At 47.4% G+C, this 21,420-nt stretch overlaps 1 protein-coding gene across 2 annotated transcripts in view; it reads left to right on the top strand.

Annotated features, from left to right (window-relative positions):
• Window positions 1-270: 270 nt before the first annotated feature.
• LOC144791058 (phospholipid scramblase 1-like) overlaps window positions 271-21,420 on the top strand; it is a 401,648-nt gene continuing 380,498 nt past the window's right edge. For both annotated transcript variants that reach the window (XM_078665694.1, XM_078665698.1), the window contains exon 1: window positions 271-403. The gene's annotated coding sequence lies outside the window, so the exon portion shown is untranslated. The remainder of the gene's footprint in view (window positions 404-21,420) is intronic.

Consider the following 21,420-nt stretch of genomic DNA (forward strand, 5'->3'; position numbering starts at 1 on the left):
GCAGATACTATATAGATTTGTAAGAACTACATGACACTAAAAGAGGTGCTAGAGTTGTGTAGAGTGTGATATCAAATGCTGCATAGGATTGAGAGATGAATGCTAGCTTGAAAACATAATTTGAGATTTTAATTTCTAGTGAGCTGTAGATTTTCATAATATTTCACACGCCATAGTACTGAACTATTAACTCTAAATAAAAATAATTTTTTGTTGTATTGCATTAGTTTGAAAATATTCAATTTCTAATTATGGTAGATGCATTTACAGTGAATCTTTCCATCTGCAGAATATACTGCATGAAGAGCCGTGGCAGTTTTGCAGAAGAGATTTTCTCCACATTGCTGGGACAAAAAAAACAACAATTTCATCAGGATTCTGTTTTCCTTTATCAATTTATATGGTAAGTTAAACTCACATTTATTCACATTGCTCGATATTAAAAGAAGGCCTTAGCATCTGAAGGACCTCAGTACCTTGTAGTGGGGGCTTCTGCATAAATATAATTTATATTGAGATGGTAGTAATATGGATGACATTATATTGCTCATGATGGCTAATCAAAGGCTTTGACCGTCTCCAAGGCTGACAAACCCTGGTTTAGATCCTTGTGCTGGCAATATGTCATCAGAGGAAATTACTGACTTTCAGGCTTGAATGAGTTGCTTTACGTTAGAGCGATTGACTTACTTTCTCATGTTTCCCTGTTGAGGATACTCTGGGTTCCTGTAACTCCAATGCTATTAATTGTTCAGAGTATGTTCTTATTATACCTCCTATTTGGCTTGCCTTGATAAATACAGATAGCAACCTACTGCACAATTGCTGATGTCATCCTTCAGTGTCACCTTTAACCAGGACAATTAGTCAAGTGTTACCCTGACATCATAAAGCTATAGCAGGATGTCATCTGACATGTAGACTAATCAATTGGAAGACAAGCAATAGGATTCATTCATCATAGTATTGAAATGGGTAGCAGGGTAGCCAGTACAACCAGCTGAAGACTAAGCTGGTGAGATGAAATAATTTAGGCCATTATTTGAGACTTATACATTTGTTTGATGTAGTTTATCATAACATTTGCGGCTTCACTATTGCTTAACTGCTAGGGATGTGCTAAAATGAAGATGTTTGATAGTCTTCTAGCTACAGATTGCTTACCTATAAATTACCCCTTGCACGAGACGTCAGATGGCTCTATTCGGTCCGTGTGATGTTGTCGGTGTCGTTAGCGTTGGTTATGAAATCTCAGGGCCTATATAGATGCCACCCAGGTGCTCAGACATCAATTAATTTATTTCCGAGCAAGTAAAGCACCGATCCAGGAAGAGCTACCCCATTGCTGCTTTATGGCAGATTTTATCCAGACTTTGTCAATTTCTAGCATTTTTTTACTGACTTCATGTGCGAGGGATGTCTTCGAGGAAGACAGGTTTCAAACCGTGTGTGGCCTGTTCCCACACAATGTCGTCACCGGTCCCCATTGCGTGTGTCACTGGTGCCTCGAGCACAACCATGACTCAAAGTCATGCACACACTGTTGGGCCAAGGCTCCGAAGAGCTTGAGGGAGGGGGCAATGAAGTTCCTCATGGCCTGGCAGTCGACACCATCCAGCGAGATTTCACAGAGGTTCTGGTCCCAATCAAAAAAGAGGAGATCGCGGGGCCAATCCCGGAGCCCAGAGTCCTCGACGTCCCAATTGAGTTCCTCAAGACACTCTGGGAAGAGGCACAAAAAGAAGAAGTCCAAGCTGACTTTGTCTTTACCTCGGATGTCGTCCACCAACAATGGAGGTAAGGAAATTCCGACGCTCTAGACATGGCTCTGCGAAGCCGGTGCCAATTGACTTTGTGCCTCCCCTCCTTTCCGGGAGCCGGAGTGACTCTTGCTCAGATAAGAGTTTTACATGGCCGTGTGCCTTGTATTTGAGCGTAACAACCCCGCTGATGAGCCTTCAGATCCCGCAGAGTCCGAAGGGGCCCCATCGGCTTCAACGCAGTCTGCTCTGGCTAGGGCACCGGTGGGGCCTCAGAGATCCGATCCCGGATCCAGATCAACACCGGTTGTGCCATCGCGACCTCCCCCGTGTCGGATCTGAAGTCAGTGCTTATGGTGTCGCCAGTGCCCATCAATAGCGCTAGCCTCATCCTCATCCCTAACGACATGGAGCCAGTATGATATCACTCAACGACAATGCCGATGGAACCCAGAGATTCTATGTTGTCACTTTCAAGATGTGCTACCCTCAGGAGAGGAATGGGAGGGGTATGGGGACCCTCTTGAAAACAAGGATGTCTCTGAAGAGAATTTGGACTGGTATGGGGAATTTGGGGAGGCCAGAGGGCTGGAAACTTCCCCAGATACTGGCATGCTCTCTCCGCCAACAGTGGCTACTGAGGAGGGGGCATCCTATGTCATGGTGGTAAAGAGGGCAGCGTAGGTCCTTGGACTAGAGCTGCCCTTGGTGCTGGTCAAAACTAATCTCCTGACCGAGGTGCTTCAACCTCTGACTTCAACTTCCGACCCCCTTTTGCCCTTTAATGAGGCACTTACAGATGACCGTCTAGGTACATGGTCCAAACCTAGCACAGGGGCTCCTGTGAATAGGAGGATTGCAGGCTGCCATAGCCCGGCACCAGGTGACCCAAGTTCCTCAGCCAACATCTCACCCCAGAAAAATTGGTGGTGCTGGCTTCTACCTCCCAGGGGACATTCCCTTCCACCCCTCCGGTTAGGGACTACAAGAGGCTTGCAGTCATTGGGAAAGACGTTGTTTTCTTCATCCAGCCTGGCTTTGCTGTCGGTGAATACTGCATGCTTATTGGGCCATTTCTCCCATTCCCTTTGGGAGATTGTTGCGCACGTACAGCCACAAGTCCCAGAGGAAGCCCAGGCTGTGCTCTCCCCAGCAGTCTAGGATGGGAGAGATGCAGTGATTCACCATACGGTGTGGCCTGGATACGACCCATTAGCTGGGCAGATCAATTTTAATGATGGTGGCCTTGAGGCTCTATGCCTGACGTCGAGCAGCTGGCTACTCTGGCAATGTCCAAGCCAATCTGATGGACATTCCCTTTGATGGAACCAGTCTTTTTGGGGAAAAAGGCATACTCTGCCCTGGTCAGGTCAAGGACTCTCGAGCTACGGCCCGATCCGTGGGCTTTTCCTCCACCCCTTGTGGCCAGTCTTCCTTTCGCCCAGACATAACTCTTGGTATGCATCAGCGTAATCAGAGGTAAAGCAGCAACTATAGCATTTGAAGAGAAACTACTGAATGCTATGTGTCTGTAGATATGCTGTTTGGCTAGTCTTTTATGAAAGAACATTACTATTGTGAAACTTTGTTTTGTTTTGTACTCTGCACTGTATGATAGCTCTAGTTTGGAAGTCTATACCAACAAGGTGCCAATAATAAGTAGGCCTTTAATGTACAATGATAACTGGTTTTCAGTATATTGTCAGATAACTTGTAGCATTTGTTCTTTCTGTTCTCGTATTTTTAGTCTTTGCTCCATTGTGTATTTAATTTGCATACTATGAGATTGGATCAATATTTTTAGCGTATAGTTGATTTATTCCAAATATACATGAAATTTTTATAAATATTAAAACTATGTGTTTTAATTGGAAGGCTTTCCCTCCCAAATATTGTAAGGCTCATGGCGACTACTACAACTAGTTCTTCTGTTCTGATAGCCTCAGAATACATACATGGTGCAAGCTTGAATACAATGCTATACAAAGAAGAATGCTCTTAAAGTAAGTGTGTTAAAGTTATATTATAAGTTAAAGAAATAATTGTAATAGTATTCCAGCTATATAGTACATGAAATATTTCTAGTATTGATGGGACTAGATGCATCTTGTTTGTGTGGACCTACGGTAAATAATATAACCCGCACGCTTACACTATCTAAATTCTAGAGTCCGGTTTAGCTACTACAACCTTATCTAAAAAGTACATTTATAAAGCGGGAGTTTGTTGCATTGAGACAATTAAATTGTCACATTTATTCTATGATACAAAACTAAGCATAGGAAATAATTCAGACAATTAAATATTGCTATTACTTATTACTACTAGTGACACATTTCATGCTACCACTAGCACTGTCAATAGAAACCTATCCAAATGGCCTACTATTATTAATTCTCAAGTTGTACTAATGTTTGTATATTGTGTACTGCAAGAACTACTATTTTTCCCAGCACTGTTATTTTTTATGTTGTAGAATCCTTTATTAGCATTTTCATAAAGCATAAGACAAAGCATGTTTCAGTAGATAATTTTTCAGTCTGAGGTCTTGAATTAATCACTATTGACTAATATGCTTTCATGATTGACTAAATGATGGCATTGTTAATCCAGAATACCTTCTTGTATTTGTTCCTCAGAAGGCCCTCCTTATGTGCCTTTCATTGTTTTGGTAGTTGCAAATCGATCTGCTTTCAGGTTAATCCTCAGATCCCCCACATTTTATGGTGGTTCTGCAGGCAGGCCTTGGGCACTATATGCAAGAATCTGAAATGTCATGCAATAATCAAGGCACATGCATGTGTGTATCTGTTTACATCTATATCCAGGCTGATGTTAAGTAGGGCTATTTTAGGTGTGAGGTTTAGGTCTTCCCAGTGCAAGCAGTAATAAATGAGAGAAGTTGACTTGGTATATTGTTATTGTTATTTTGATTTTCTAAGGCGCACAGCTACCCTAGAGTTTTCCGGTGCCACCTGAAAAAGAGCCAAAAGCAAGAGGGAAAGAAGTCTACATATTAAATAGTCAGGTTTTTATGCCCCTCTGGAAATTCTCATAAGAAAGTTCACTTTGGAGACCTGCAGGAAGGGAATTCCATAAAGAAGGACCCAGATGTGAAAAGGAGCATTCGCCCATACACACTAGTCTCATCCTAGGAATAATAAACTTGGCCTGAGTGGCTGAGCGTAGTGCACGGGATGGTATGTAGGGGTGAACAAGAGTCATCAAGTAGGGAGGTGCCTTTCCAGATTTCATCTTAAACATGAGACTCAATGCCTTAAACTTAATGCGGCACTAAATCCTGAGCCAATGGATATCTCGAGGTGATCCAGAGATAGACACAGTTTTAGGAATATTACACAGCAGCCTCGCAGCAGCATTCTGTGCTAACTGAAGCTTGCGTAACATGTCCTTGGTGGCACCCAAGTACAACATGTTACTGTAGTCCAGTCTAGAGGTGATGAGCGCCTGAACCACAGTACGTTGAGTAGAGGGAGGCAACATCCATAAGATTTTTTTTAGCCATCTAAGGATTGTGTAGCAAGTAGAGGCTACTCTCACTGCTTGCTGCTTTATGGACCGTTGGTTGTCAATTAAGATGCCCAAATTTAGGACTTGGTGTTTAGGCTGAGGTAAAGGACCCATTTCAGTTGGCCAATGCTGGGGGCCCCCACAGATCTTTATTTTTGCCCATAGTCAGCACTTCCGTTTTCTCGCTGTTGAGTTTTAACAGGTTGGTATGCATCCAAACTGCAATATTCCTCAAGCCGGCCTGAAGTAGGGAGGGTTCAAATGCCCCAGCATCAGAAAGGAAGAAAACAATCTGGGTATCATCGGTGTATGTAAAAGGGACAACCCAGCTTCTTCTGCAATCCTCGCCATAGGCCTAACATAGATGTTAACCAGTAGAGGGCTGAGGATAGAGCCTTGGGGAACCCCATAAGGTGAGTTGTGAATCTCAGAGCACGTTGTCGGCGAGAAAACCGGAAACGTACGATTCGTCAGGAAGTCTGCAAGCCACTTGAGTGCCCTATCGGTCACTCCCAGTAATTGCAGGGCCTACAATAACACGGTATGCAAGTGTTAGAACTGGGAGTCTCTAGTTGGCAGAGGTAGGTACAACTGTCGAAATAGGGACCCTTGCTTCTAGTCAGGGTAAGGAGGATGCACTCTTTAGATAACCCCTGCTCACCACTTGGTAGCTTGGCATGAGCAGTCAAGGCTTATCAAAGGCAATGTGTAAAGTATTTGTACCAACACTCACAGTAACACAGTAAAAACACCACAAACTGACTCCACAACAGTTTAGAAAAATAAAGGTATTTATTCTAAACTACACAAGACCAAAACGACAAAAAATCCAACATACACAGTTCAAGAATATGGTTGAAAAGAGTTCTTAAAGTTGCGATAGATTAATCCACAGTTGCATGAAAAGTTCACTGTTGCATCACGTTTAGCCAACAGTACCTTTGAATGTAACAAAGTTCCAAAACAGAAGCTGGTGCGGTGGGAAACAAGCGATGCGTCACTCCTGAGACCTTGGGGAAGCGATGCGACAACCCTGCTCGATGTAGCGGGCATGTTGCGGTGACTCCGGTCTGTACGGGGAGGGATGCGATACCTTGTATGCATTCCGGTGCGGAGGTTCCGTAGTGAAAAACTCGCAAAGGCACGATGCGATGATCTTTGGGGGCTGCGACGATCTCCGGGGCGACGATGGGCGGACCAGTGGTGATCTTCCTCTTGCAGCTCCTCGATGTGATGGCTCTGCGACGATGTTCACAGCGACGTGATGCGGCCCGCAAGCAAGCGGTCTGACGATCTCACCCAGTGACGACAGGCTCTGTGACGGTACTCGCAGTGATGGTAATCTTCCCGCACCAGACTGGTGCGTCCCGCAAACGAAGGATGCGACGACTCCGGCAGCAGCAAAAGGCGCTGGGCCGATCTCGGCCTTCGTAGCGGCGGGAATTTCCTCGCACTGACGGGGATGCGCTCCGCAAGCGAGCGATGCGATAAACTTTGCAGAAAGTTATTTAAAGCTTGGTTTCCAGCTTCCCAACACAGGTACAACTTCCAGAGGCACCACACATGGGCCAAGCACTCCAGGAAGGACAGAACTCTCTCAGCAGAGTTCAGGTAAGCTGAGGGCGTAGTCCTTTTGTTCCTGGGACTTCTTAACAGGGAGCCAGCTCTTCTCAGGCCCTTGGAGATTTCTTCAAGCAAGGGAACACAGCACGAAGCAAAGTCCTTCCCCTCTCTTTGGCAGCAAAGCAACAGCAGGTCAGTCCAGCAGAGCAACTGCAGGACAGTCTTCCTTCTTCAGTTTCAGCTTTCTCCTTGGCAGAGATTCCTTCTTGATTCCATGATGATCTAATTTTCTGTAGTCAGGGGGCCTATACTTAAACCCCTAAAAGTCTTTGATCCCTTTGTGCAGGAGGGCTCTGAGCCCGGTCTGAACCAGTTCTGGGTGTTCCTTAAGCACTTTGTTTTCCTGGCCTCTCCTTTCTTTTCAGGGAGAGGGGCAGGGTTGTCAGCCGCCCAGCAGGAGGTGGAGCCAGCATTGTGGGAGGCAGGCACAGCCCTATTCAGCCCCCGGTGCTATCCCAGCCCACCACTCAAGATGCAGATGCAGTCATTCAGCCTAGGGCTGACTCAGCCAGCCTCCTGGGGGCTCCCAGCCTCTGTCACTCTCAAACCAGACCGTCAATTCACAAACAGGCCAAGGCACACAGAAAGGTCAGACAAGAGAACAGCAACTTTCTAAAAGTGCTGTTCTCAAACACAGGATTTAAAAACAACCTTTCCTAAAAGATGTGTTATTAAATTCTGAGTTCAGGGATTCCAGATTTGTATATCCTATCTTGCTCCTATGGGAAGATATGCTGGTAGCCACTGTATCCAACATTCCCCATGATAGCCTATGGGGCAAGATAGCCTTACAATAGTGAAAAACGAAAATGGCTGTAATTCACTACCAGAGCATGTCACCTGAACTAGTACATGCTCTAACTTTCACATACACTGCACCCTGCCCAAGGGGGCACCTTGGGCCTTCCATAGGGGTGAACAATGTGTACAGAAAGGGATGGGTTAGGCCTGGTCAGTGGGGACACTGACCTGGAGGACATGGCAGTTCACAGACTGCACGCAGGCACTGCGGTGGCAGACCTGAGACACCATTTTAGGGCTACTCATTAGATGGCACAATCAGTGCTGCAGGCCCACTAGTAGCATTTGTTATCACCAGCCCTGGCACACTCAGTGCACTTCACTAGGGAATTCTTGGTGACACAAATATGCCAATCATGGATAACCAATCACAATAACAATTTACACAGCGAGCACTTGCACTTTGACACTGAACAGCAGTGGCAAAGTTCCCAAAGCATCTACACCAGCAAAAACGAAATCCAGCACAGCATCAAAAATACAGGATTTAGAGGCAAAAAGATAGGAGGAAATCACGCCAAAGATGCCAGGTCTAACAGTGAGACCGTGTCAAAAGCAGCACTCAGGTCTAAAAGTATAAATGCCACAGTGCCACCCAAGTTGACTTGCTGACACACCATATCTGTGACCCCAAGCAAATTGGTTTCAGTAGAGAAGCCCACTCTGAAGCCTGATTGGGAGCCATAAAGGAAATTTTGGGAATTCACAAAAGATGTCAAATTAAATCGACGTGCTTTTCCAAAATTTTAGAAAACGCCGGAAGAAGGGAGATGGGTCTGAAATGTGATAATTGCGTGGGGTCAGCGGTGGCCTTCTTTAACAATGGGAGAACCATTGTGTGCTTTCAGATAGATGGAACAATAGCCTCTTTTAAAGAGGCATTAAGCAGCTCCATGATCAGCATCAGGGAGGACTGAGTAAATTTCTGAATCACAGTGACAGGAATGGGATCCCTGTGGTACAATATGGCATCACACCACTGTTTCTCTTCAACTGACCAAAATAGGACTTCCTCTTCTCACTTAAATTACAGAAGGAGTCAGGGGTATTAATCAAAGGAAGAATTCTAGGACATTAGAGGCAAACAGCCCCAACTCCAAAGGTTAAGGCAAAGTACCTTCCCCAAAGGAGATTTACAGTGCATGGAACCATACCTCCCACACAGTCTATGGTGTGCGGTTGTGATTCCAACATTTTTGATACCAAACATGACAGTGTTTGTTACAGTTAATTTAGAGATGGTCATTGCTTAATGACGCATTGCACCTCTATGTATCGTAATAGCTGAAGCACTTACAACCCGAGAGAATGGACTCCGAAGGTTGTAGGGGTGCCCTGCTCATGCAAGGGCACCCTCACACTTAGGACCCAGCACCCTGCCTTCAGGATTGAAAGGCATGCCTTTGGGGTGACTTCTACGTTTTAAGTTAGTGACCTCCGATATAGAGAAACCTATATCTGTCGTTCTTGGTGCTAGCACCAGCTTACACAGGCTGCAAATGCAGGCCTGGAGTCATAATTTGAGTGGTCTTCCATGGGTGGCATAATACATGCTGTAGCACCTGAGGGACTCCTGTGTACCTATGCCCTGGGTACCTTAGTACCCTATACTAGAGACTTACAAGGGTACACCGGTAGCCAATCTGGAGTGTACCTAACTACTCACCATGCCCTACTTAGGGAGGAAACACAGAGAGGGGGGTCCTAGTTAGAAGGATCCCATTCAGACTAGTCTGAAAAACATAATGACAACTGCAAAAAGTGGGGGTGACCATGAAAGCAGATCCTGCTTTCCTAAAAATATCTATATATGTGCAAGCAAGAATAACACATTTAAAAGTAAGCAAATTCATCTGTTAAATGCATGAGATAAAATGCAGATAATAAAAATAATACTGGGTGTCCAATGCAAGAAATAGGAACTGCTAAATACAAGTAATCAGACATAAGGAATCAAAAGAAAAGCCCAATGCTTTCAATGTTGCAGAGTCCTTTCCCATTACACCTCCTACTTGCCTTGCAGTCATATTTACAGATAGTTACCTAGTGTGGAATTGCTAATGCCTCATTGTTCTGCGTAATTGTCACCCATTGTAATTGGTCAAGTGGTGCCCTGACATCATAAAGCTACAGCAGGATGTCATCTTACATGAGGGCAAGCAATAGGATAAATGTATCATGCTATTGAAATGGATAGCAGGCTAGACAGGTAAAGACGGTGAGATGAAAGAAACAAGGGCCATATTTGAGACTTATTCATTTGTTTGAAGGTGTGGGTGATCATAATATTGTCAGGTTCTCTATAGGTTAACTGATAGGGATGTTCAAGAATGAAGATGTCAGAATCTGTTGTGGATAGTTTATATCATTACCAATAACTGAAGCATAAACCTTCCCCATAAACTTAGCTGATCACTTAATGGTTATTAGTGTACCATAACCTAAAATAATTGCAGTGAGCAGGGTACACTGTCACTTGGCTAGCAATGGGATCTTTTTATCTATGACCTAATATAGGTGCTAGAGTTGTGAGCAGAGTGGTAGCAAATGAGGCTTAAGATTGAGGGAAGTATGCTCGGTGGAAAATAAAATTGCGATTTGAATTCTTTTTGAGCTGTGGATTTTCACAATATTACAGAAGACATAGTACTGATTATTAACCCTTTATAAAATCAGTCTGTCATTGTGTTGCATTAGTTTGGAAATATTCAAGTAATGTAATAGACTAAAAGTGGACTTTTCCATTTGCAGAATATATTGAATGACAGTTGGACTTGGCCCATTTTGCAGGGTTATCCCTGAACTTTTTGCCTTCCTCCTATATTTTTTCTGACCTGTTGTTGGCTATTTTATGACTCTGGGCACTTTACCACTGCTGATCAGTGCTAAAGTGCATATGCTCTCCCTATTATAAATTGATGTATGGATTAGTGATTCCATGATTTGCTGGTTTGGTTTACCTGTCAGACCCTAGTACAGTGCACCAGGAGTGCCCAGGGCTGGTAATCCAAATGCTGCTGGTGGGCTTGCAGCACTGTTTGTGCCACCCAAAGAAGCATCCTGTAAAAGTGTGTCTAAGGCCTGCCATTGCAAAGTCTGTGTTCAGTCTGGTACTGCCATGCTGTCTGGGCAAGTGCACCCACTTGCCAGTCCCTAAACCTTCCCGTTTCTTCATATCAGAGAACCCTATGGTAGACCCAAGGGCAGGGTGCATTGTAAGTATAAGGTAGGACATGCCCTGGTGTGTGTGGCATGTCCTAATAGTGAATTACAGCCATTTTCGTTTTTCACTATTGCAAGGCTAATTGTTCTCCATAGGCCAGAATGGGCAGTTAGATTATTACATCTTATAATCCTAATTGACTCAGGGAACATGGTAGAAATTCGAGTTTGTTTGCCTGAACTCAGAATGTTATGTTATTTAAATTTATATCTAGGAGCAACAGCTACCTGAAAGCATTTCCCAGCACCCAGAATAGTACAGAGGAGCTTACTGATTAAAAAGCCAGGTTTTTAAGGATTTGTGAAAAAGTTCATCTGAGTGCGAAGAGACAGCGGAAGAGAGTTCCATAGAGCAGGGCCCAAACAAGAAAAGGAACAGCCACCCATGCGGGATAGTCGGAACCTTGGCACCTGAAATTTAGCCTGAGTAGTGGATCTGAGAGTTACGGACGGTAAATAAAAATGGACCAAATTTTGCACATACATAGGAGCCATGGCATGCCTAATTTTGAAGATATAGTTCAAAGTTTTAAACTTAATCTGATTCTCAGTTCTCAACCAATGAAGGTCTCGCAAACAAACGGAAGTAGAAGCAGTTCTCTTGGTTCGACAGAGCAATCTGTCCGCTGAGTTTTGTACTCTCTAAAGCTTTCGGATAACATCTTTATTGGCTCCCCGATAGAGGATGTTACCGTAGTCCAGTCTAGATGTGATAAGAGCCTGGACTACGGTTCTCTGAGTAGGGCTAGGGAGCATCCACACAATTTTTCTCAGCCACTTTAGAATGGTGAAACATGTTGCAGAAACCTTTGTTGCTTGATGACGCATAGATAATGAGTCGTCAATAATAAAGCAAAGGTTGCGAACATGATGAGAAGGCTGAGGTACTTCACCCATTTCTGTGGGCCAATGTTGAGGACCCCAGAGCTCTTTATCTTTCCCCAGTACCAAAACATCAGCTTTTTCACCGTTCAGCTTGAGAAAATTGGCATGAATCCAAGATCCAACAATCCGTTTGTAATTCATGTTTTCTTTTGCTCTCAACTTCTTCCACCTCATCCGCTTCTGCTTTCCTCTTCTACAACACAACTCAATCTCCTTCCTCAGTAGCTTCTCTACTCATTGTTCACGGCTTACTTGTACCACCAAGGTTTGATATATTTTTTTGTAAACTCAACCCAGCCCGAAGAGCAGAAGGCTCTGAGGTTTTTCCTGCAGAAAGTGAAAAAATAATCTGAGTGTCGTCAGAGTATGAAAATAACGACAACCCAGCTTCTTCAACAACCATTGCCAGGGGTCTATCATATATGTTAACCAACAAAGGACTAAGAATAGACCCCTGGGGACTCCATATGGAGATGAGTGAGTCTTGGAATTTGCTGCAGAAGAGAGAACCTGAAACGTACGGTCAGTAAGAAAAGATGTTAACCAGCTAAGTGCAGGACCAGTAACCCCTATATATTGTAGAGCCTTTATCAGGATGGCATGGGATACCGTATCAAAGGCCGCACTTAAATCCAATAAGACAAGTGCGACCATGTTGCCTGCATCCGAATTTTGGCGCAACATTTCGGTTACGCTAAGAAGAGCCGTCTCCATAGAATAACCGGTTCGAAAACCGGATTGAGAGGAATGTAAAATCTTGTTCTTTTCAATGAACTGAGACAGTTGACCATTAATATGCCTCCCATGGTTTTAGAGAATACACGAAGCAAGGAGATTTGCCGATAGTTAGACGACACTGTAGGGTCAGCGTTGGACTTCTTCAATAATGGAATAACCATTGCATGCTTCCATTTCAGAGGAACCAGAGATTCCTTTAAAGAAGTATTTAGGAGTTCCATAATGATTGTAAGCATTGAAAGGTCATACTGATGCAGCACAGAGATAGGGAGGGAATCGCAAGGAGAACCAGATTTGATGCGGCCCAAATGCAATTTAAGGGACGTCATATCCAGTAATGTACAGTTCTCTATTTTATTGATTGTATTTATATCAGACAAATCTTTATCAACAGATGGCAAAGGTAAATGAGAAGGGATTAACAGTATTGACACGGTAAATGGTGACAAATTCGCAAGGTGGAGTATGTTGCATCAACTTTGATAGTAAAGAATTGAGCAAGATCTTCACATTGTGTTTGAATCAGATTGGGGGGAATGGGCTGAGTAGTGGCACCTGATAGTTCTTTTACCATTTTGAACAATGTTTTAGAACAGTTTTTGACATCGGATAAGATTGAGGAAACCTATTTAGCGTCCCTACAGAGAGTAAAATATTCCCTTTTAACATACAGGTGAGCAGTTTTGGCTTCAGATGCATAGGCCCTTCTCCACTGTCTTTCCATGTTTTTACATTTAGTTTTCGCAGCTTTAAACAAGTCTGAGAACCACAGCGCTGGAGGGTGGTGGTTACTAATCCTCCTTCAGGAGGCAGGTAAGCAAATATCTGTAGTTTTAAGAATCCACTTTTGAAATGTTACTAAGTCAATATCAAGAATATTTTAAAAAAATAGGGGCAGTGTGACAGAGAAGTTTGTTAAAATTGTCTATATCCAGCTTTTTCCCAATCCTTGTGAGCTTTGAAGTACCGCAAGGCACCACATGCGCGTTGTCAGTTATTGTTGATTTAAAATCAACCAAAAAAGGATTGGACCAGCACAAGAGAATTGCTGTAAAACATGCAATATTGGATGAATGATAAAAAATAGGATCCAATAGATGGCCAGTTTTGCGCGTAGGTCCAGAGTTATGGAGTAAAACGTTAGTAGCTGCTAAATCTGAGATAAGAATGTTACTAATGGTACCAACAGGATCCTCCAGATGGAGATTGAGGTCCCCTAGAATTGAAAAATTTGCTGATCTGAGCAGAAGAGGAGAAACCAGATCAGGGAAGTTTGTGACCCAGGGACCGGCAGGCCCAGGGGGTCTATAAACCAATATCCCTGAAGTAGTGAAGTGTGGAGTTAAAGTCAGCTTAAACAATGCAGTTTCACAGTCAGTGGCCTGTAAATCATCAAATTTGCAACTATATACATTTTTATAAATTATGGCAATCCTCCCACCTCTTTTATCCTCCCTGTCTTTCCTGACTATAACATAGTTATGGGGCAGAGCGGCAGCTATAGCCGGACTGGAGCTATTGTGTAACCATGTCTCTGTAAGGAAAATAGCGTCTGGTTGTTTGTCCAGTGATAAATCAAAAACATCAGCCTGATGTTTAAAAAGAGAGCGACAGTTAATATTGAAAAAGAAAAATTCCTTAGTAGATGGTAAGTTATCTTTCAATTGTGAGTTAGTGAGTTGTTTAATGGAAGTAGAGAATGTTGGAACATTAGATAGCTCGCATAGTCCTAGGTGCACTGTTGATTTACAAATCAAACAGGAGTCGGTCTCTTTCTCAAGATTAAGGAGCGTGCAACCAGAGTGTGGATTAATACGGTAATCCAACAGGTGTTTGGAGGAAAAGTCAGAATATCCCTGTTTAATGAAGCAGGGGTCTTGGCCCCAGTTCCCGGTCTGGCGCGGATGGGCGCAGACGGGCTTGCCTTTGGCGTGCTGCCCGTGCGCCCGTTGTGCACGTCTGCTGCATGCCCGGACACCCGTGGTGATTTTATAGAGCCCCCTGTGGCAGAAATGAGGGAAGGGGGAAGAGCTGCATCGCCGCTGCAGCTGTCGCATCGAGCTGAAGCACCTTGCATCGAAGGAGAAGAGTGTCGCCGCCAAAGCCGCTGTCGTCGCATCTCTGAACAAGGAAGTCGAGACATCTCGCAGCATCGGAGAAGCACACTGCATCAAGAAGAAGACGCCATCTTTGTTTCTTTTCACCCAATCTTCAATGCATCACCGTCCTTGCATGCCAGGGACTACCGCATCACCTTCACTGCAACACTTTTGTTGCCGTGCATGTCGCATCTTAAGGTAGATTGACTCAAAGTGTTGCATTTTAAGATCCAAAGAGAACTAAGCCGATTCTACCATTTGAAGTACAGTATTGTGGATTTTTGTTGTTTGTTGTCTTGTGTTGAATCTATGTAAAGAATACTTATTTTTAATATACAGTTGTGGTGTCTATCTGTAGCGTTGTTTCTGGGTTACTGTATGTGTTAACAAATGCTTTACACACTGCTTCTGAGATAAGCCTGTCGGCTCGTGCCAAGCTACCAAGGGGGTGAGCAAAGGTTATTTTAGGAGTGTACCCACTTACCCTGACTAGAGACAAGGGTCCCTATTTGTCACAAGTACCTATCTGTGCCAACTAGAGACCCACCAATCTAACATTGGTGGTCAGCGGTTAAGATTCTGGACTTGCATTTGTGATTCATGTACAGTGATTGGTGAACACTATTAGTGAATGCAGACCAAACGCAACCACATACTGTTTTTTCTGTTTTATGGTGTCCTCCTGAAGGTTTTTTTGATACTATGGCTCTGGTTAGTTGTTGCAAAATGGAACTCGACTTCTGGCGCATGTTTGTCTACACAATGAAGGAGCTGTGTGTGTTTTGCAAGGAAAGGGGGCTGCCTGTGAAGAGAAGGTCCAGGGAGGATCTAGAGGCATCCCTATTTCAGTATGAGTTATCCAGCTGGAAGACAACACTACCAGTGGAGTCTGAGAAAGAGGAATTCCCTGAAAGTGAGGGAGCTGGCTTCTGGATTATAAGCAGAGGATGAGAGAAATTGACGAAGAGCTAAGAGATATTAATGAGGTCCAGAGAGCCTTAGCCCGAGGGGAAGATCTTTGGGCCACTCCGAAAGTGATCTTTGCTGAGTTGGAGGTGGAGTCCAGCTCAGATGGTGGCAGCAGAATTGAGTTATCTAGTGCTGAGGGAACAGTACGTACACCCAGAGATGTGGATCCTGACTTGAAGGAGGGGTTAACATACACCAGGAGGTTCAAGGACATGAGGTAGTGCGCAGCATCCCTGAGGAGAAAAGGGTAACTGGTGCAGGGGTTCATGGTCCTAGTGGTGGGAAGGACACTCTACTGACTCTAGATGAGAGGTATAGGGAGAAGGGTTCCCCCATGGTTGAAGTCCTGGTATGTGAGTGTGAAGATCACCCAGAAGAGTGTGGGTTGAATGACAGAGACAGTCAGATGCTATTTTGCCAATCTCAGGAGAGTGGTGTGGAGTCCGTGTGCGAGGCACTGGATAGTGAGGTGAAGGATAGTTTGGTTAACCACTGTGGGGTCTGTGTGATCCAATTGTTTGAGAGCATATTGTAAGTCCCTGTTTTTCAGAGCTATGCCAACCACTATTGGAGAGGGAGTTCTCTGACCCCGGGGAGCTCACATTGGAGGCAGGCCTTTTGGTGGATTTCAGAGGGTCTGGAGAGGCATTTGGGAGTGACCCTGTGGGGAGTGGCTCAGGTATCTTCCAGCCCAGAGTGGTGGAAGTGGTGCAGAGGCGCCCAGCTAGGTCCCGTTGTAGTGGAAGGGGTGTAGGGGCTCACGTCCTGTCTCAGTGGAGAAGGAGTGAGTGTGGGGCTACGTGTCCCAAGGTGCCCGAAACCGAGTCTCAGAGCCTGGATGGTTCTTTTAGGGAACACTAGGTGGGGAACCTAGGCTGTACTGAGGGGCCACCCCTTGAGGGGGATGCCCCAGTGTCAGGTGAACTGGGAATGTCTGTAAGCAGACCTCCATTAGTTCTGGTGGCTGGCCGTGCCGCTCCTAAGTGGAGGGTGCAGAAGTCCAGACTGAGGGGTGAAAGGGGAAAGGAGTCCCCAGTGGAAGAACTAGTGGGTCAGGGGTCAGCCGGAAGGGCTGAGTCACCAGTGAATGACCATGGTGACACCACTTCTGTTCTGGGGGTTCTTCGCGCACTATCAGATGGACAGGGGTCGGGAGATCTGCGCCAGGCAGACTATCACACAACACATGAGTTATGTGTTACCATCAGGGGGGGCATGCGTGCTCCCAAGGAGATCCTGGTGTGCCAGGCAAGTGTTCAACCGTAGGGGTTGGTTCCTGGGATGGAGACGTAGGCAGCGGCTTTGCAGGCCTCACTGGCTCCTCATCCTCCTCTTTCCCCTCCTGGGCGTCAGCAGATCCCTTGCGCGGTGTGGGGCCTTCCGTCGCATCGCCGGTGGCTCCGACCCCGACTGGATCGGATCCAGGCTTAGAGAATCTGGTGCAGTTAGGGTGCGGCCCTTCAGGGGTTCCTCCTTTGGACCACCTCCCCCCGGCTAAGCCACAAACTCCTGCGGGAGTCCCTGTGGTGTAGTGGGAGGTCACCGGGGCTTGGGTCACATCCCCGAGCCCCTCTCGGCCCTTTGACAAGGTGATCCTGTCTAAGGCCAAAGGTGACGCCGCTACGGCGCTGGCAGCTGCAGGCCCTGGAGACGCCACAAGGGTCAGCGGACCCCCCTCGTCCCATCATGGGTTGAGGCTAGCAGAGGATCCCTCGTCCCTCCGTGCAGGCGGCAGCCTCGTAGGAGGTCTAGTCGGCCTTGACGGCACCATAGGGGTCGGCGGACTCCTCTCGTCCCCTCGTGGGTTGAGGCTGGCGGAGGTCTCCCTGTCACTCCCCGAGTCCCTCTCGTCCCTCCGCGCAGGCGGCTGCCTTGCCGGAGGTTGAGTCAGCCCTGGTGCCGCCATGGGGGTCAGCTGTCCCCCCTTGTCCACTAATAGGTCGAGGCTGGCGGGGGACTCCTTGCCACTCCCCGGGTGACTCTTGTCCCTCCATGCAGGCGGCTTCCTTGTTGGAGGTCATGCCGGCACCGTCCCTTAGCGCCTAGGCTCCGGCCATGCCCCAGTCTCCGGTGCTGTGTGATGTGGGGTCCGGTGTCTCTGGTGGCACTGGACGATGACGACGCCTTGCTCCAGGCTGCAGGCTCTAGGGCACCGGACAGGCGTCAGGTCATGGACTCTTCTTCGGACGTCCCCTCTTCCCCGGAGGTTGGGTGCCTGGTGGTGTCATCCTCGCCGGAGATGGGCCGCCGCGTCGTGGCTTTTTACCCGACGTCATCAAAGGCCGGGTCCCCACCGTCACCACTGCCGCGGTTTTCGCCAGAGGTACCACAGGACCCCACTCCTCGGCACCTCTTTCTCCCTCCCGGCCCTGGCCTTTCCCCACTCCGATTGGCTTAGGGGATGACCGCCTTAGCTTGCAGCAGTCGCCGACAGAGGAGCTGCTTTCCCCACAGTGGGGCACTACGGAGGAGGGTGCGGCCTTCGCTCACGCTGTTTCCATGGCTGTGGGAATTCTGTGCATGGGTGCTCATTTCCCCTCGGATCATCTTTTGGAGGTTCTCCACCAGGGCTCTGGTGGGAGGGAGCTGCTGCTTCCCTTTGAGGGTTCGCTCCCTTCTTCTCTGATGGGCACTTGAGGCACCCCACCACGGGGGAACCGGTGCCCCAACACTTTCTGCACCGGCACCTTCGAGGACCACGTGACCCGGTGTGCCTTTCCCTCCACCCCTCTGCCAGTGGGCACCTTTTGCGGACTTCCTTTCCCTCCCTGCCGTCGCTGTTGTCTCCACCATCACGGGAGGCCCGTTGGCTGGATTCTTGGGGGCGCAATATGTTTGCTTCGACCAGTGCAGCTCTGCGGGCCCTGAACACTTTGTGTGTTGGGTAGGGCCACCTCTTGTTTGTGGGACTCGGCGGAGTCCCTTGGATCTTCAGCTTCTCAGGAGGGTGCTGGTGTTGACTTGTGGCACCACGCGTTAGATTATTGGGAGCTGGCGATGTTTATTCTCCGCTCCGCTCTGGACATCTCGGAGGTGCTCGGTCATTCCATGGCATCTTCGGTTTCCCTTTGCTGCCATGCCTGACTTCGGGACAGTGTGTTCCCGGAAAATGTTCGGGAATGGCTGGTGGATCTTCCCTTCGAAGGCGCGCTTTTGTTCCACACACCGACAGACTCAGCCATCCAGACGTTCTTGGCGGGGCTTCGGCCTCCTCCTCCTCCTCCTCTTCCTTTTACTCCTCCTCCTTCTCCTCCTCATCCTCCTCCTCCTCCTCCTACCCCTCCTTCTCCTTCCCCTGAGTGACCTGTAGGTTGATCTGGTTCTTCGGAACTGTTCTTTCGTTGGGGCGGGTCGCCCCAGTTGTGTGATCTGTGTGATTCATGTGCCTACGAGTCCTCTTTTATTGGTACTGTGGCTCTGTTGGCCGGCCCCTTTTTGCTGTGTGTTTTTGCTTGGATTATCTGCACCAGGTTGGCCCTGAGATTAGGCCTTCTGTTTTTTGCTTTTGGCTGCTTGTCAAGCCTTCTGCTGGGCTTTTTTCCCGTGGTTCTTTGTTGTCCTCTGCTGCTGAAGTTTCTTCCTAAGAGGGTTCCCGTGTCTTGGGACTAACATACCCTAGGTGGGGTAATGGAAGCTGTTATATAGCTTGTTCTGTGCTTGGAGGTTGTGGTCGCCTTCGGGCCTCTGCTCTCCCTGGTGTTTAAGTATGTTGCAGGTGCAATTCCCTTCTTGGTGGTTAGAATGCCTTTGGCGGCACCCCGGGGTATCCTTCTCTGGGGTCGCTGCGCTGTTAGCCTGGTCTGCCCTGCCATCTGAAGCCTGGCGTCATGGCTATGGTTCCCCGTCTTTTTGTGTTGTGCGGGCGGACCCCTTTCTGGGGTGCGCCCAGGGCCTTCTTTGCCTTCTAGCTCTCTGTCTTGGGGGCTGAGATGGATTTCTGGTCTTCCCTCTTTCAGGCGCACCCTGCCCGGTCTTCCTGGGTGTCCCCGGGCTGCTCTTTCTGTCTCCGCATGCTGTATTGCTGAGGGCACTGTTCTGTCTGGTCTATTGACTTTTAGCTGTTGCGGGATCAGCTCCTCTCTTCGCGGGACGTGTTTCCGGGTGGGGGGGGGACTTGCCTTCTTTCTGCCTTGTCTCCTTGGGGTCTCTAGGTTGATCTTCTTCCTCTGCCTTGCCTTGACCCTAGATGGTGGTTTTTGTTGCCTGATGTGGGCAAGGGGTGCTTCGGCCAACCCTTGCCTTGCCCCTCTTTCCTCTGCGGAGTGTGAACGGGCTTCCTCTTATTTCTTCTTTCTGCATCCACCTTGGGATCTGTAGTATTCTGACTGGAGGGGTTTAACCTTGCCTGGGGGGGACAGGGCTCCTCACCCTGTCTGTCGGACTCGTCCCCTATGGGACCCTCTTTTATGTCCTGGCTGGTGGGGTCCTCTCGCAGACCCTCCTTCCACGTGGGTATGGCTTGGGTATCAATTCTACGTTAAGGAATCTGTGGCTAGTAGTCTCTATCAGATGTATAAGTTACTTACCTTCGGTAACGATGTATCTGGTAGAGACGATTCTAGCTGCAGACCCACCCTTCCGCCCTGTTGTTCAAGAGCCCTTAGCTTGCTCTTCCGTACTCGCCTGCCTCTGGGACTTTGTCTTCTGTGAGTGCCCTCTTTCACTCCTCCATAGCGGGATGCTTGTTTGGTAGGGTTGCATCCATTCCTCCCTTCTGGTAGGTGACTGGTAGGTTAATGGGTTCTCCGGCATCCCCACACTCTGGTGCTTCCAGTGTGGGGCCTTTTCATATTTCCCCTTCCTTTTTCCTTGTTTGGAGTTTCTGACTCGTGCAGTCTCTGAGTTGGGGTCTTTGGCTGGGCCTCAGCCTTGGCTCCTTTCAGGGGATGTGACTCTCCCTGGTGGTGTTGCCCTGGGGTGAATTGTCGTTGCTCTTCTGTCTTTCACTGTTCATGGACTGTGCTTGCAGGCTTCTTCGTCTACTGCACGTTTTTTTCATATGCTTTTCCTGTCTCCAGGAAGAGTGTTGTATTTGGTTGCAGGGTTGCTTTGCAGTGGCTGTGACTGCTCTTCCCTTCTATGTCTTTCGGTGCCATGGTGCCTGGCACTTTCCCGAATGGGCTGTTCCCCTCCATTTGCTTCTTTCTTTTTATTTGTCTGCTGTTTTGCACACTACTCCCATATTCTCACAGTTTTTGTTTGTGATGGCTCCGTGTTGTGGGGCGGAAAAGTTCTCCAATGAAAACTGATGTCAGCGCGCCAGGGTGGGGCTTATGTGACCTCGCTGACGTCACGACCACGGATGACGTCAGGGCGGAGTCACGTGTTACCACCCCCGGCGCGCAGAGATGCTGGCAAAAGAACATTTTTCCAGATCCAGTCTCACGCCTCGGGATAATTCTATGTTAAGGAATCTGCGGCTAGAATCGTCTCTACTAGATACATCGTTACCGAAGGTAAGTAACTTGTATTTCAGGTATTGTCTGACCTGGAGGAAGCGGCAACCGTAATCAGAGTCCTGACCGATGTAGCTTCTACGGGTACCACTCCAGGTGGGAGGGTACAGCACTCTGGAAAGGGGTGCAGAGGGAGGGAGTCCTCGCCTCTGACCCTGGTTCAACTAGAGGGTTTAAAACCTAGGTTGGAGGGCCAGGTTCAGGATGTCCCCCCATACCTGGTAGCCCTGTTGCAGGGTAGAACCCCTGAACTGGTGGGTGAATTGTGCAGGACACCTGCTACAGGCACCCTGACAATTCTGGAACAGGGTACCGCTCTAGTTGGGAGAGTGCAGA

The sequence above is a fragment of the Lissotriton helveticus genome, chromosome 11, assembly GCF_964261635.1.
Source record: "Lissotriton helveticus chromosome 11, aLisHel1.1, whole genome shotgun sequence".
Lineage (NCBI taxonomy): Eukaryota > Metazoa > Chordata > Amphibia > Caudata > Salamandridae > Lissotriton > Lissotriton helveticus.